General features: G+C 33.2%; 1 long non-coding RNA gene across 1 annotated transcript in view; it reads right to left on the reverse strand.

Moving 5' to 3' along the window:
* Positions 1–294: 294 nt before the first annotated feature.
* Positions 295–18,912, reverse strand: part of LOC124984485 (uncharacterized) — a 32,685-nt gene continuing 14,067 nt past the window's right edge. Inside the window, exon 2 of the long non-coding RNA XR_007108689.1 lies at positions 295–387. This is a non-coding gene — a long non-coding RNA (uncharacterized LOC124984485). The remainder of the gene's footprint in view (positions 388–18,912) is intronic.

The raw sequence follows: 18,912 nt of genomic DNA on the forward strand, positions 1-18,912 counted from the left end.
TAGAGTCATTTCATTTTTCAAGAATAAAATATAACATTAACTATACTCATCTTGCTGTACAGTAGATCAGTTGCACTTATTTTTCCTGTGTCCTTTAACATTTTTCCTATCTCCTCCTCCCCTTAATCATTAGAGAGAAAAATAATAAAACCTACTCTAATAAAACATAGAGAACCATATTTACTTCATAAAAAAAGATCCAGAAGTTAAGATGTCAGGTATTTGTTTAAAAGCTAAAAAAAATTCCAGTTTATATAAAGTTTGTAAAACGTCTCAAATAATCTTACCTGCATCAGGAATTATAATCTCATCACAAATATATGGAATGCTGGAGGAAGTTTTTTTTTTTTTAGATTCTGGACAACATGCCTTGCAGGACTGTGATACCTGGGGGGGTGAGAAGAGACAGAGAGAGATCAACCTTAATATTACTGTAGGTTACTGCAGGAGTCACTTTTAAAGTGCCAACAAAGATGGTGTGAAATTAGAGTCTAGTAGTCTTGCTGAGATAAGGAGACAGATACTGGAGTTTGGAAAAGCCAAGGTGGCTATTATTTATTTGTGTAGCAGCATACTAGAGCTGAAGGGGTTGCACATAGATAACAAAAAAAGGCCTAGTGAACCCTCCCCTTAAGAATTTGGCAGACAATCTTTGCATGAATGAACTAAAATGCCAAAGCCAAAAAACCCACTGGAAAACAGTTGATCGAACAATTCTACAATTCACACAGAGCTGGGAACTGTTTGCATTTCCACTAAGGAGAATTCAGAGACCTCATAATACACAGGACATTAGGTAGAATATACAGAACAACTGTGTTTTAGTAGTGGGACTATATTAGCATCAGGGAATGGTCAGCCTTCACACAAACCTGGATGCAAATTGATCCCAAGTAACTTAACTTGTAACTTACCCTATGTTGTTATATTATTATTCATATATAATAAATACATAATTGTTATATGATAAATGAACAATAAAATATCTAAAATATTATTAAGCTGGATAAGATTATCGTAGATCATATATTGCAGAAGAAAATAAATATCAATGTACTTAAAGATAGTAATAAAAAGTAAAGTAAAACAGAGAAAGAGCCAGACACTGAAAATCAGCAGAGCATCAGTAATCTGAGGAACAAAAGTTAGCAGTCAACAGATATGTAATAAGAATACTGGGAAATGTGTAGGGTGATGCGGGAAATGATACTTGAAGAACTACTGGAAGAATATTATATGAAGTTGATGAAATCTAGAAATCAACAGATACAATAATGGATGGTAAGCATAGTAAACATAAAAAAATCAAAGCACATCATAATAAAATTATTGAATGCAAGTAATGGAGAATAATCTTAATAGCAGTGAGAGAAAATAGACTCTATAGAGAGGAACAATGGTATATCCTGACACTCAAATTTTATCAATAACTCTTCAAGACAGAAAAACAATAACATGAAAGAGAAGAAACTATTGTCAATTCAGAATTCTAAACAGAGTAAAGGTACATATATGTGTTTTTTTTAATTTTAATTTTTTATTTTTACAGACTGCATTTTGATTCATTATACACAAATGAGGTACATCATTTCCTTTCTATGGTTGTGCACGATGTAGATTCATACCATTTGTGTAAGATAAAAGCAAAATAAAATCTTACTCAGAATGAGAATGTATTGTCAAAAGAAATGCATGTAAGAAGAGTCAAAGGAATTTTTCCAGGGTGAAGTGAAAAGATACTCTCAGGGGACTGAGATATACACAGTGGAACAGAGGGTCAGAGAAAGTGATATGGATAAATAGAACATATTGTTTCTCATTTATAATCATTTTTAAGCAATCAACTGAAACAAAATTACCAGTGATGCTCTGTGAGGATTTTAATACAAGCAGAAGAAAGTAGAGAATTAGTACACATGACAGGAGGAAGTAGAAGTTCACTGATTTAAGATGATTATGCTTGAACAGAACTGCTTTCATATCACCGGGTGGTATATTAAACATCTTAGATAAGAACTTCATTTTGGGTTAGATAATTCATTGTTAGAGGAAACTACTGTTTGCCTTGCAAGATGATGAACAGAATCACCTGCCTCCACCTAAGTATGCCAATTACATACATACTGCCCATCCAACATAACAACCTGAAACTGCTACAGATATTGACAATCATACCTCAGCTGCAATATCAGCAAGGTATAAATGAAGAAGGCATAGCTAATGAACAAACAGAAAAGGTAATATACCACACAAGAAAATAATGCTATTCCAAAGGAAAGCAAGAAGTTTTTTTTTTTTTTTCTTGTTTCTGTTAAAGAAATAAGAGAACAAATAGAAAACAAACAACAAGGCAATGGCTTCAAATCCAATCTGAAAGTACCTTAAATGTAAATGAGTTAAACACTCCAAATAAAGAAAAAAAACTGTCAACTGGATAACATAACGAGATTCACACATATAATTTTTATCATAATCCACTTTCAAAATAAATATGCAGACAGATGCAGATAAGTTAAAGCACAAGGATGGATAACTGCATATCACATAAGCATTATCACAAGTCACTGGTTATATTAAAAGAAATAAGTAGATTTCTAAGTTAGGAATATCACTAAGAATAGAGAGATATCTATAAGGCATTAGAATGATCATAAAGGAATCCTCTGAAGCACTCTATTAATCTGTTCAATCACATACATCAGAGATAAAATGGAAAAATTCTTAAAAAGACACAACTTACTAAAGTTTATTCAAGAAGAATTAGATTAGATGTAAACAGTCAAGTAACCTCTTCATAATATAAAATTCAGAACTAGTTGACATCACTGATAAGAGTTAACAAAGATGTAAGAAAGAAATATTAATTCTTCAAAGAATTAGGAGGATGTGCTATGTGAAATTTTAAGTCCATCACATGCTAATTAAAAAACTACACATAAATTCATATTCATTATAAATGTGATGCAACAATACTTAAAATCTTAGAGAAAACAAAGTCCATCAATGTATAAAAAAAATTAAAAATCAAGTTGGATTTATTCCAGCCTGAATCAACATCTGAAAATTAATAAATGCAATTAACAATATCAGTTGACTAGATAAGTTTTAGAAAATGCCTGTCTAAATATAGTTGGAGGAAAAGAAACTGACAAATTTGTGCCAATTCACAATTTAAAATAATCCATATATTGCCCAGCAAGAAACTTTCACATCTGATAAAGGACTTCCACACAAAACTTATATTTAACCTTATTTGATACTTATTGTTGTTGGACTATTTCTTCCTGTCATCAACTTAAGAAAAAGAATAAAGCAAATATCCTCTCCAGGTCTATTAGAAGAATGAGAAATAAAAGTCATAATGATTATCTGCTTATGAATTAGATGAATGGATATTGTTACAATTGCATTCTTTACCTAAATTAATTTACTGATTCAACACAAACTTAATCAAAACAGGTATTTATTTTTAAGAAAGTGACAGGCTAATTGTAAACTTTATTTAGAAAATCAAGTAACCTAATATATTTAAAACAATTTTGAAAAAAATTATAGTTTGAAGCTTTTACTGTAATTTTAAATTTTACCCTGAATCTACAGTTATCAAAACACTGTGGTATTGGAATAAAGATAAACGTATTGATCATTATATGGATCAGAGATCAAAAAATAGACTCACATATATATGGTCAATAAACTGTTTTTTATCAAGGAACTAATGTAAAGTTGAAAAGACAATCATTCTAAGAAATTGTGTGCAGCAGGCTTTAGATCCACTATGAAATTAAAAAAAAAATCAACATTTAGCCTATAGTTCATACATATATTAATGTGAATTTGGTCATACACACTTTCATTATTTATCAATTTGCAAAATTTTCATATGTCTTATGAATATCACACCTCTTCTATACTTCAAATATTTTCTTTTCTGGCAACTAGGTAGACTTTTATGAATTTGACATCCAAAAAATTAAATGTATGCATAATAAAATTACTTGTATTTCTTTTTTAGAAAAGCTAAAATTTCTGTTTTAACCCATTTTCTTTCATTTTCCCAGAGGCAGAACACCCACAAAAATTTAAAAACAGTCCATTATATGTAATTATTTGATAATAATAATATGCATATAATTGTGTTATAATATTAATATAATATATACATAAGCATTATATTATATTTCCAACTTATAAATGCAACCATTAAGTTTCATTTTAATACTTGTGAATTTGCAAACTTGAGAGTTAATGATAAACAAAGTAGTCACTCCCAAACTTACTGTTATTTAGGAATATTGCTAGATATTTTTTAAACTTTTTTCTTTCTGCTCTTCACTTTTAAAATTTGAGTGTCCAATCCATCTGAATTATATGTTCTGTTATATAAGCTTCCAACTTTGTTTATTTCCAAATTGGTGTTCAGGAGTTCCTCTGTGTATGTATAAACAATTACATCTTTACCAATGAACTATTTTTACAAATTATATTCCCATATATATTTGGATCACTTTCTGTGATTGACTTATTTTCCCATTTGTTACTGTTGAATGTCTTTGGAGTCATTATTTTTCATTATTTGATATATGAAGATCAGGTCTAGGTTTATAGTATCTTAAACAAGAGCAAACTTTTCATTTTATATCATTGAGTATTGTGGTTCAATTCAGTATTTTATGCAAAATTCAATTATTTGAACACAACTTATATACTCTATTGAAATAAAAAAAAGAATTAAGACTCTATCTGAAAAAAATGAGCAAATATCTAGTTAGCATCAATGTATGACATTTATCAAAATTACCATTTATATAACTGGGTATTATATGCATTTATCTGCCTATGCTGTTGAAGTAAGTACTTGCAAAATGATTTGAAAAGTCAATGAAAGCCTTTCTATTACAATGAAGTATAAATATGGGATAGAAATAAAAAATAAGATAGATAGCACCCATAACACTATGGTAAAGAAAAAATAAGCGGTTGGTAATGTGGCTTGAAGGATAAGTTATTCAAAAGCTAATGTAAGACATATACAATATATATTTGATTTTAAGGACAGCGTTTCCCTGCTCATTTTGGTGGTACAGAGTTTATGATCGTGTATATACCTGACTGAAATTTGAGCCAAAGAATGGTTCATAAACTAGATAATGTATCCTTGAATAAGATAGGCAATTGATATTAATCTTATTCTCTCGTATTAAGAAACTTTAGTGTTCATTTCCTTTTGTTTCAGCACATTTACTTTATTCTTGCTGAGTGATAAACTGCCAAAGAATAGAACATAGTAACTTAATAATAATTTTTAAGTCTTTTGAGAAGCTACAGTCCACTATTTTTGAAAAGAGACAAATGGACGATAAGGGAAAATCTACTGAGTGAGGATGGGAATCAGGAATATCAGAAGCCACAAAGTAGAATCAAAACAGATCATACTACTAAAAAATAATTTTCTTTGCCAGTTTTTTCAATCACAAAAATGCTTTAGGTACATTATTTGCAGTGGTTATTTTTTTTTTTCAGTAATCTTTCCAGTATTTCAAATTCTATCTTATGTTCTCTTTTCGATATTTTTGTATAATTCTGGCATTTCAGAAACCATAGCAGATGATGGACAAATCTAATGTTCCCCTGTCTTCATAAACCAGTATGATTTAGAGTAATGAAGATGCCCACGTTTTAAATAAGATTTAAATTAGTTTGTTTTTACACAGAGAAATGACAACTGAACAAATGTACCTATATTTAAGTCATAGTAAAGCTATTCCAGCAAAACTTTTTTGTAGTTCTTTATTTAATTTTCAAGAATTTTAGAACTTTAAGTGATATGACACAGAGTATGTTTCATTAAATAAAGAGGTTTCAGTATGTGAGGTCTCTCAACTATAAGGAAGTCATGACACTCATGGAAATTTCAAGTAAATTTTGGGTTTGGGGTGGGCATTTTATGAAATTTCATATTTTTTTCTTATGTTTTCCACAGTTGCCATATCTCAGATTCATGTTTCAGACAACAGTCACATCTGGATTGTATTAAGTCATCATGTCTTTTTAGGACCTTCAGGGTTATAATAGCTTAGTAGGTTTTCCTTATTTTTGATGATCTTGACACTTTGAGGAGTACTGATCAGATGTTTCTAGAAAGTAATACAATATGGATTTTTTTCCTCATGGTAATACAGCAGTTATGGATTTTGGACAAAATAATCACAAATGAAAAGCTAATATTGTCACATCATATCAAAGAAACATGCTAGTAACTGACTTGAATGTTAACACTGATCACTTAGCTGAGGGAGTGTTGGCCAGGTTTCTACCCCATAAACACCTTATTTTTAAACTTCAATTTTTGGAAGTCAGGTGCTTCCATAACCCATTCTTAAGGGATGGAGAATTATATTTCACACCTCATTGAGGAAGTGGGTAGCTACATAAACTATAGCCATTCCTCTGGTTCCTGGAAATCAAGATGTTCAAAATCCAAGATGTTCAAGCCCCTTTCTCTAAATGACATAGCATTTACATGTAACCTACACACATCCCCTTGCATACTTTTAAACCATCTCTAGATTACTCATAATAACTAATATAATGCAAATACTATGTAAGTAGTTGTTCATTTATGAGGCTTTTTTTTTTTAGGGAATAAAACAAAAATAATCCGTACATGTTCAGTAATGGTACATTTGTTTTTCTTGAATATTTTCAATCCACGTTGGTCGAGCAGATGTGGAATCCACAGATATATGAAATACATGAAATTTGATATAGAAAATTAGCTATTCTCCAATTAATCTGTACAATCATTTATTTATTTCAATCTAGAAATACTAGGTAGTCAAGTTTGGGTTATAATCTAATACTATACTATTACTCAAACCTATCCAGCTTTGGTCAGTGAGAGCTCTTTCAGTTATTTTCTCTTACCCTTTGACATACCTCCATCAGTGGATTTCAACATTGTTACTTGCTAATATAAGATGCTTGAGACTCATCTTTGATACTCTATAGTCCTGCCTTAAACTCAGAGATCTCTCAAGTATAGCACTGGTCTTTTTTATTGGAGAGTGGTATTAAACTCTCCAAGATCAGAGCGTTGGGTGTATTCATTGTTACTGGGGCATTGTTGCTTTTAGGTTCTCTCTGTGAACACAAGGAAATATCCCAATGTACACTAACCCACGTATACAGAAATTCATAATTATTTATCTGCCTATTTTCATCTATTTTATGCTAAACATGAATTCATATTGATGACTCCCAATCTACTCCAGTAACAAATGGTTCATTCTAGTCTCTCCCATTGCTATCTTTAGTTTTTGCTTCTTATAATAAGAAACATGGAACCCACCCTTGCTATCATCTCATTTGTTCAATATGAGTATACACACACAGAGGTTGCAGTGTTACTAACCCATATAGAGTATACTTTTAAGTGAAAGTTTGTACATAGGGCAGTATCAATTTCTATAAAAGGATAGTCCTCATTTCACTCAACTTGGAAAAGTTTTCATTTTTATGTTTTGTTCGAGAAAGTCGATCTATCTCAATGTTTATGCTATCATTTGTCCTATCTATAATTAAAGGCAGATTTGATGGACAATATATAAAATCACCTTTGTAGAACACAGATATTTTTAAGTATATCATACTATTATTGAAGGATTTATTCAATAGAGTACTATTATTTATTTCATGCTGCAATAGCATCATCAGTTAGTAGATGATCAACTAAGAAAATATGAGAAATTCAGTATGGGAAACTCAAATTAATGAACACATGATAACATACTTTGCTACTATTATCTCCCAAGCTCTCAAATTCTCTTAAATAAAAGCAATTTGAAATTCATATTTAATACTATCATCAATAATACGACTATGTGTGTACATGAATAGAAAGCTACAGCCAGAATTGACTCTCTTCTACTCTTAAACATAATTGTGATATTTAGTTTTATGCTTCAATTTATTGGACTAAGAAATGTGCAAATAATTGGTAAGACACAACTGTACTTCTGGGTGTGTCTTTAAGGGTGTTTCTGGAAAAGATGAGTATTTGAATCAATAAATCAAGTACTGAATATCACCCTCTACCATGTGAAATCCATTCCATTCAGGGCCTGATTAGAAGAAAGAAGCAAAGGAAGGTCAAACTCACTATGAAATGGGACACCCATCTTTTCTTGCTCTTGGATAGTGACACTCCTGGTTCTCAGGCATTCAACTAAATTACATCCCAAGCTTTCCTGATCCCCCTTCTAAAAGACGACAGGTCATAGAACTTCACAGCCTCTGGAATAACAATCACATGAGCCAGTTCCTGTAATTAATAAGTGAATGAATATGTACATGTACACACACATATCTATTCTTTCCCTCTGGAGATGGTAATACAATAACTAACTCAAACTCTGGAGAATATATTTGCTGACTTATAGGTCATGAGGTCTGTTTTTATATTCAGTAAGTTTATGAATGGAACCTTCTTATCAAGTGATCTATATAATTACTATCCTCAGGCCAGAATCTGTTAAATGATTGGAGCCTCTTCAAGGACTAAATATATAATATATGGATTTACAACTTTATTTCAGTAATTTAACAGCAAGAGTAAATATTTAATAAAATTTGAAATACTAAAAAAAGAAAAAAAAGAGTCTGCCTTGGAAGTAGAAATGCAAAGAAATGAAGTCCAAAAATTTGGGGCCATTAAAAAGGCAGATGATTCTTTACACCAAAGAGCAAATTATAACGCTATGTATGTTATAAAATTAAAATCCCTAACTAGTTGCCCTTGAAACAAGGACCCAATTAACTTTATAGCCTTCAGTCCATTGCTAAAACCTCAAAATGATTAAATTGATCAAAATGAAGGTGTGGTATCCAGCCTCACCTTTTAATTATGTCATATGGTCCAGGAACTGGACTTTAGATTCCCACCCAAACCTGAATAGAAATTAAGACAATGAAACTGAAATTCAAGCTGTCTGGGAACCCTGGAGGATACTGACACTCAAGAGTACTCTGAAGCCAAAACTATGTTTTTTATAATGCTGAGATGGTATTTGTCTCTTCCACTGTGCTTATATTTTCACACCTGGCATAAAACCAATGGTGAATAAAGCTTCCAATGTTTTAGCATGAACCAAGGTACTGTCTGGAAGCTGTGAATTCTTCACTGCCAAGGACTTTCAGAAGAACAGACAAACAGAAAAGCAATATTAATTAACAGAGTTCTTGGTAAAACATTAAAATGATTGATGTAATTAAACCTTGAACCTGGTTCTCACATGTTTTTAAAATCTTCAGTGACAAAACAGGAAGTACACATAAAACATGTTGACATGGATTGGGAAAACAAGAACTTTCCCTAACAGAAAACTTCTCCATGAAGGCTGTAGAGTGGGAAAACTGCCTCCTTACTGAATATACATTAAACCAGAACGAGATGCACATCACAGGCAATTGCTAGGATATTGCAAAGACAGAAAAAAAAAAAAAATCACTCTTTTATAAAGTCAAGTGGTGCAACTGTTATATCCTTGTTCTTAAAATAACCAGAGCCCAAGAGAAAGGACTTGACTAAACTATTTATTAAACACATTTTGTCTTAAACTCACCTAGTAATTGGGGTGATCATCTATGTTAGTAAAATTGATTTTATTCAATGGGGAAATAAATGTCTATTTTTATGGCAGTTAAGTTTTGTAGTTGGTAGCAAGGCAACCAGCAGCATTAAATTTCTACCTTTCTCACAGACCCTCTCTCAGAAACTGAGAGGGAGGGGTGTAATTGTCCTTGGACATTTACATTTGGAAGAGATGATTGTCAGGTCCTTGAGAAAGATTTTCCTATCGCATAAAACTGACTATGGATTGTTGAGAGATTTCATACTTTTCAAAAACACAGAAAAGAAACTCAAGAGGTTTTTCAAATAAATGCTCTGAGTGAGAGAAGTCTATAACAGGAAGAGTTAAGCTTCATTATTTAAAATTTTTGTTGAGTCCCAAGTCAAACTAGAAGTTTTTCATGGGATATCATTTTCATTCCAATGACCAACTAACTGGCCAACGAAAGTCATGCACATTGTGGCATTTGTCGAACATTTTCTCAAAGATGAGTTAGTTACTTGAGCTGGTCACACCGAGACAGGAAACTGATAGTATCTGTTGCCAATGATTCAACTCAAGCTTTCCATCAATATTAAGATTTAGAGAAACGTGTATCTTCTTTCATGCTTGACACTTTTTTTAAATGTTCTTCTGACCATATCATCTATAATAACAAATGTAATTTTCTATTCTTTGTAATAAATGTGCCAACATTGAAAATAATTGCTGGACAAAGTGAAACTATACTTTCCAAATGTCCATATTATGTTATAAAATCACGGGTGAGTAGAGGATCCATTTGCAGTATAAAACAGACCAACAGATTTTAGAACAACAGAATTCAGTTTCTGTAATTTAAAATTCCCCATTGCAACAAAACTTAAAAAAAAAAAAAAAAAAAACTACCACTTGTTCAGTATTTGTATAGTAGCAACAAACACCAAACACTATCCACAAGTATCTGAAAATAACCATTAAAATACTCCTCTCTTTTTTAATTATCTGTGTGAGGCTGATTTTTCTTCCTATACTTCAACAAAGACAACATATCACAGAAGAAAAAGGCATATCAAAAACAACAATCCCCTGTGTTCTCTTAAGCTGGGTTTTAGAGAGATTTGCATTCTATGAACTAAACTATCATTTTTGTTTTCAAAAATATCGTTACATTTTATGAAAACATTATGTCCATTAACACAAGGCATTTATTATTTTTAAGTGAATTAAACACATAATATTTATGTTTGACAAGTATAGGCAGAGATAGCTCAGATAAACAAAGCTCTTCAAACTTTTTTTAGGGAACATGGTTCTTAAGGGCAAAAAGCGTGAAAATACTGCTGTAGAGAAACAAGAGAGGCACAGTCATAAGAAAGCATATATGTAACTATCCTGGAAACCATGTCTTCAGAAAACAGGGGAGTGGTTACCAGTATATACAACTGACTGCTCTTAAAGAAAGAAGAACACCAGATTCTCAGAAGTATCTGCTTCTAAAACAAGAAAAATAAACAAAACTGACTTACAGGGCGTTGTGATGGTTAAAATCGTTAAAATGCCTCCTGGGCCACCAATCACACTTGAAAATGAAAGAGCTGATAAGCCATGCAGTCTGCAAAGTTCAGGCAATAAACCAGCTTTCAAAGTTGTCAGGATAGGGTGGAGAGGAGATCATTTCTAAGGGACTTGACTTTGAGCCTAGAGAGAAAACTGAACCAACACTCATTTCACATCTATTGGCTGTCAACAAACAATTTCAACCTCTTTATGTAAATAATCTAAAATAAAAGAAGTAACTTACTTAATATCACAAGGGCTGGAAATTGTGGAGGAAGCTATGTCATCCAGTAAAGACTTTTCCAATTAAAATATGCTGCTTCATTCATTCAGGTAGTACTTATTTTGTGTATTTCCACTGGCTACTGTGACACTATGTTTGAAACTATAATTACAAAAAAGTAATGATAGTCTGACTTACATTTCCCCCTCCTAAGTGTATAGTCTCATAAGGAGGTAAGACAGTACCTGAATTTTTATTATACAAAAAAGTTAAGTAATTGAGGACTCTGTGCAAGCACAACCTTGCAAAGAAAGATTAGCCAAACAGAATTGAAAAGGTCATCTTGGCAAAATGCTTTGCGTTTATTAATAGTACACTTCATTTCAGTTTTTTCTCCAATGTCTATTTAGGGTGTTGATGTGCTAACCACGTAAAAAATCATATTTGCTAGATAAACAAGAACCATCTGATATAGAGAAGTGTTTAAAGGATACTCCAAGGAGAAGCGACGCTTCAAAGTTGTTTATTTAAAGAATGTGTGAATATCAGTGTGTCCAAGGAACTTGTTCATTTGTTTTAGATATTACTGTGAGCTGAGGAGTGAGAGAAATACAATCAGAAATCCCAGACCGACAGAGACTTACAGGAGGCCTAGAGAACGCAGCAAGAGGCCGGGGGAGAGGTGGTTTTCAGTTTAGAAGGAGAATGGTGCCTGCCCTTACAATTTGCATTTTATCAAACACACAGAAACAAGTAATCTACAATTTTTCGGGTAATGATAATAAAATACAGCAGAGTAAGGGAAACAAGGGTGGTGCTTCTTTGAGAAGGTGTCATTTCCGAAGCAAAGACCTGTTTGGAAACCAGGAAAAACCATTCCAGGAAAGGAGTCACAAATCCGAAGTCCCTACAGAGAAAATGATCTCCTTGACAGCAAGCAGCTCTGAGGCGGCCTGTTCTCTCAGGATATCTTGCCTCATAAACCTATTCAGTTGATCTCGTTCTTTTACAAATTACTGCTAGAGGCTTCTACCGGTGGCTCCCCAAAACTCTGTTTATTAAACACCTATTGTGTGCCAGGAGTTCACATCTAAACTAATATCAAGACACACAAAGGCTTCTATGGTGATCATCATGGTAAATAAGGTGTTTCAAAGAAATATTTTCCCAAGGAAAATCATCTTGTGAAATTTCTGATTTGCCCCCAAATTCTGGATCCTATCCTCTTCCTTGTATGAGGTATCCAATAAAGTTGATTATTTTTCTCAAATGTCCAGGCCTCACAATGATTGTAGGACAAGACTGAGGCCAATTTTATAGAAACTGGGAGAATACTGAAAAATTTAATATTACACGGAAAAATTGTTCTAACTTGTTCTTTTTCTTGGATTCATGAGCACTTTGGAAAAGAACGATAAAGAACTATGTGATTAGGTATGTCAGAAGAGTCTTCACACTCAATCCAAAATTTGAGTATCCAAAATTGTAAGAAATCTATCATGTACTTCCTGAAGTATGCAAAGAATATTTTAGTCAGAGAACATAAATCATAGTTGGTGGGAGGATGAAATAATTACAAACTCATAATTTTTGTTTTCCATAAAATCAAAAAATCCTTGGCTTCACTGAAACTTCTGTACTTTCCATAGAGTTGCCTAAATGTGAGAACATCGCATCTCTGAAGTAGAAGTTCAGCGGTTCCAGGAGAAGTCTGTCCACCTTATTGGAATGTTTTGTGTCATGCATACCAAAAAACACAGTCCTTAGAGCACAGTGAGACCTCATCAGCTCATTCTGAAAGCACGTTTATGACCTAACTCAAAGTGAAATAGATTCTTTTTTTACATTTTTCATGTCTATCTTCAAGATCCAGGTCTAGGGAATTCACTGATTTGTATTTTCCGATTATTTAGTGATTGATGCAGACTGGAATTGCAGTTTACTCCAACTTGCAATGTCTTTATCCCGGCTTTCCTAGTGCTTTAAAAAGGTGGAAATCAGTCTAAGAGTCTTCATGACTCAGATCATGCTGTCTTCCAAAGTTATCAGTTTATATTTGTATTTGATTTTTTTCTAATGCAAACTGTAGTCAAATTTCTCAGGCAGAATATATAAACTGAGAAGAGCTAGTAGATGGAAACTATAAACATGAGAAATGATGAAATTTGTCATATAGAACCTATGTAGGAGAGGAAGAAATTGCCAGATGATTAGAATGAAAGCCAAGTACAACAGTATTATTATATGATGTGTTTTCATAGTTTCGCTCACGCAATGTATGGATACAACCCAGCCACTGAGAACGTTTTTTTTGTTGCTATTCCCCCACCACCACCCATAGCTACACAGGGCTGAGTAGTATTGTTGGACACTTGAGTGAGTAATGTAATGATACATCAGTGGCCTAGAGTATTGTACGTATTTGGAGTAACTATTAAATTTAAAGTCTCAATTATTCAGATGTTCATAAGATTTCCAGAAGGTAAACATAATTCTGACTTTCTAAAATTTAACCTTTGTGTAACTATGTAGAAATTATTGCTTTCTTACTAACATTTGTATTATGTTACCATTTCTTTTTCCATCTCATATTAAGGCTTCAATAAGTTGGTGTAACAAAATTGCCATATATTTAATTAGAAATAATTCAGTGTTTCAACTCTGAATGACATAATAACTCAGGCTTCACAGAGTTTAAGACTAGTTCCTTCCTTACTTAGAGGAATGTGCTTTTGTGGGTTGGAGGACATTGATATTGTACAGTGCATTATTTGGATGTTTATTAAATTTGATCAATTAACCACATATGTAAGTATAAGAGCCTCCAACAACTGAAACCCACAGGAATCATTAGATCTAATTACTCTCTGAAATAATTTACAAGTGCACATTTAAGCAAAATATCTATAAAGATTAAATATATTTAATATATAAATGGCTCACTTAAATAAACTAGACATTAGAATTTAAAAATAAGCCTAATCTCCCTTCAAAGAATAAACATGTAAAATACAAAAATAATTGAAGTTTTCTTCTAATCAATAGGAAAAAAATCCATAAAAAATAGTGGCAAGAAAACACTTGGACTTTAATAAGATAGAGTAATCCTAGGATTTTCTGTATAATAAGCAGAAAAGATTAGAAAAGTATAGGATTAGTTTTCACAAGTGTAGTTAATATAAAGAAAGTCAATTAGTGAAGCAGTGATACATAATAAGATATCATACAACAGATAATAGAAATCATATAGATACATATTTACTGTCTTAAAAAGGTTTGGCATGAAATAGTTGAGTGAAAAAAGTAAAACAGACTTCGAAACATAAAGTCTATTTTTTTCAGACAGAGGAATATTTATACAAATGTCTAGGCTTAATAATGTATACAATATTAACAAAATGTCAAAAATATTTCAGTTTTGATAGCCTCAGGTGATTTTTTTTTTTTTTTTTTTTTGGTACCCAGGATTGAACTCAGGGGCACTCAACAACTGAGCCACATCCCCAGCCCTATTTTGTATTTTATTCAGAGACAGTCTCAACTGAGTGGCTCAGCACCTCGCTTTAGCTGAGGCTGGCTTTGAACCCACGATCTTCCTGCCTCAACCTCCTGAACCACTGGGATTACAGGCCTGTGCCATGGTGGGTTAGTGATTTTTAAACTGCACTCACACTTTCTTCTTTTCCATGCAGTTACACTTTGCATGTTTCAGGCAGTCTTAAGATCATACTGGCTCTTGGATCAGAGGCCTACTCCATATTCTGAGGAGGACAAAGAAACCGAATGACTCATTCCTCAGAAGATGTCTCTGTTATGCAGTGCATAACCATATGTTATCGTCCTTGAAACAAGCATATTACACTTGACACATAAATAAAATAGTTAAAAATTCACATAATATTTTTAACTATTGTTATGTTAACTTTTCACAGTACATGTCAAAGGGAAACTTAACAAAGTTGATAAATGATTGAGGTAAGTGATTTTCCTTCACACTAAGCTACTTTTTCAGAGTATATAACAAACTATTCTGATTATTTAGTTAACTCCAGCAATTTTATGTTTTTCATTTATCTTCTGCTTGCATATTTCTCTTCTTATCCTCCCCCAGAAAATAATACTCTACACATACAATATTTTGTTAATTGTTATTTTAGCCAAATTACTAAAACTCTGAGTCTTTTGTGAATCTAGTACACCTATAAACAAACAATGTTATTTGACAAATTTGGGCAAAAGCACCTCAGTTTGCTAGAGAGAAGTGGACTAACATCTCCACTGTGGCATAAAATTTTGAAAGATTCACATTTTTACCTAAACTTAACTATGCATAGGCAATTAAGGAAAAATTTGTGCAGATGTGCTATTTCCTCAGATATTTTCTTTCTCATAGCTTTTCAAATCAGTCAGAAAACTGTCTCCTTAATTCTGGCAGTAAGTGCTATATGTCACCCACTAAAAAAATTGCTCACTGAAGATTTTGGTTCTTTTTATTTTTTATTTTTCAAAGCCCAGAATCAAAGTTCAATGGCATGAAAACCTGTTATGAACAAAAAAGGGCAATCTATTAGGGAATGGGTTAAGAGTCCACGAAATGAAGGTTGATTGATGCAAAGTCTCTAGAAGAGCAACTGACAATATCTTGGCATTGTTTTTTAATATATGGTCTTCACTGCTTCAAATTCACCAAATTGGAATGTGTTTTGCAATCATTATTTTCTCAAAATTAATAAAAAATGCTTAAGGGACTTTGTTAGGAAAAGAGACAATATATAACATGTACTGAGTGGTTAATCTGATATTATTAAAATATTAAAGATTATGGGCAATTACTTTTGCCTTCCTTTAATTGGAGACTTTAGTGAAAACGGAACATAAAGATTTCAATATTAGGGTTGGGGGCTGTAGCTCAGTGGTAGAGCACTTGCCTAGCACAAGCAAGACCCTGGGTTCAATCCTCAGCACCTCAAAACAAAACAGAACAAAAAAAAGGTTTCAATGTTACTTGAAGGTGTTTTCCCCATAGAGGTGGTTGTGGTAGATTGATCACAAAATATTCTCTCCATTTATCAATGTTCTCCTCTCTAAAATGTGACCTTGTAGCTCTTCACATGAGGAGTAGAACCTCCTCCCCCATTCCTTGAATCTAGCTGGCTTTATGACTACTTTTGGCTAAGAGAACACAGTGGTATGGTCAAAACTGTCCATCTGAATGAGAATAAGCAAAAAATGTGGGAAAGCTTTATCAGGGAAAAAGGGAAGGCTTCAGGTACCTCCTGTTGGAGACTGCTGGGATCAGAGAACTGCATCGAGCCCACTTAGAAACGGGACAACCTCCATGATGGGTTAGGAGGACACATTTGACTGTCTCTCATTGGTTCAAAACTGAAAGCGAGAACGATAATTAGAGTAGCTCTTGATTGTTACGGAAGTCCTGGCTACTGTGGACTAGGCATTAAGGCATTATTGTTTGGCTTCCTGGGCTGGCTCACTGGAGACAGTAGCTGAACTTCTCGGGATGGTTACTGCAGATTACAGGTCACAGTTTAATTTTCATTGTAGTCTGATTCTTGTCTGTTGCCTATCCAGTCTCTCAGGGAAAGCCCCACATCCCTAGCCAAGTCTACCTAACATCAGCACAAAGATAGGACAGACCTAGACAAAATTAGAGATTTGTATGCCTGACACATACATAGCACAGGACAGACACATTAGTAAATTTATTTGAGAATTCAATTAACATTAATCTTACAAAGGTGAACGGTAATAAAATGCATAAGACTATGAAGTCACTGAGTTTTAGGGTATTTGCTATCACCACTATAAATGTAGTAGGCACTCATTTCATCATTTAAAAATTCACCAACAACCCAATTAAACCTCAGATTTTTTTGACTTTTAACTTGTGTGTAGAGAAAATAATGAGATTAGAGGATTCAGAGATGAAACTGAGATTGCAGACTTACATTTCTGAATTTAAAAATATGTTGCATTTATTTACACCCTAATAACATTGTTTGCAAAAACAGGACATGTCTATTAAAATGCACTGTAAATGACACTCCTTGAGCACTGCAGGGTAAGAGTTTGTTGTTGTTGTTATTTAATAACTCACACCCTCCTGAATCAGCTATGAGGAGGAAGATCAACAACTCCATTGGATATTTATCTGCTTGAAAGAGAAATGTTCTCAGACAAGAGAATATTAATTGCACCTTGCTGGGCATTAAGACATAAATGTCATAGTTATGGATTAATGAACTATACAATTTGCTTTTACTTTAATACTTTCTTTTAAGTGATCAGTAACTTCTCTTAGTTTCCAATATTCAGGTCTACGTAGATGAGAACCAATGTCGATGAATTTGGGTTCAGTTTCTTCATTACATCAGTGTGAAAAAATTCATTATTTTGTTTATTTTAATTATATGTATACACTCATTTATGTATTCACTGGGTATATCATGTTATGGACAGGAAGGAAGGAACTCAAGAAATTATTCAGAAGTAGGCTGCAGAGCTATGTAGTTTACTGAAACCACACTTTCTTCCCACCTACTGAGGAAGAATGCAGACAGACTTTCAAGGATGCCAAGATATATACTCAACCCTGAAGCGTCTCAAAACTATTAATTAAGGATGCTTGGGTTTTGCGCAGTTCCTTCTTCATTTTCTTGATGGTTTTTCTTTGTTGAACTACTTGTTTACTATGATTAAAAAAAGTCCTACTACAATGCAAATGTCATTTAAAAAGGGAGCTTTTAGCTAATCTCAGGCAATGCTTTAGTTGGACTCTGTCGACATCCTTCAGTTCTTGCCATGAAGATTGATGTAGAGTTACCAGACCCAGACAGATGGTAGAAGAGGAAAGATGATGCAAATCACTTCTCCCTGAAATATTGTCAGGCGAGGGGGAAGCCAAAGAAAAGCTGCTTGAGACAATGCTGGTGAAAAACACAGGCCAAAGGATTTATCAAGTACTAGATGATAATGTTGATTACACCTTCTTAGACATTTAGCTACTGAGATGCTCTAGAGACGGAAAGGCAATTTAAAAATCCAGAGCTATCCTTGATCATCTTTCAGGAGGAGCCATGCTGAAATACCAGTGCTCTCATGGAACAACAGCTCAAGGGACCTCTTCTCCCTCATCTCTTCTTAGGTTCCCATTCTTACGAGGGTTGCAACTTCCTAACACCCCAACAATCCCTCACATTCTCTTGTCCACTCACTGCTGGTAGTTATTTCTGCTAGGATCCCAGAGAACTTTTGCTGTTTTTGAAGAGAAAGATATGGGAACTGGAGTAGAGTGAGACTTGGGCAGATGAGTAAACACCAATCCAATCCAAATTTTAAAAGATAGTGGCTTAATCCTACAGCAAAATATTCTAGGCATCAGTAAGCATTTCAAAAGTCATTTATGAGGAAAAAGAGAAAAGTACCAATGATTCAAATTTCTACAATGTCATTTGAAATATCTGACAATATTTACCAGAGGCCTCTTGAAGAGGGTAGCAA

The sequence above is a fragment of the Sciurus carolinensis genome, chromosome 5, assembly GCF_902686445.1.
Source record: "Sciurus carolinensis chromosome 5, mSciCar1.2, whole genome shotgun sequence".
In the NCBI taxonomy this organism is placed as follows: Eukaryota; Metazoa; Chordata; class Mammalia; order Rodentia; family Sciuridae; genus Sciurus; species Sciurus carolinensis.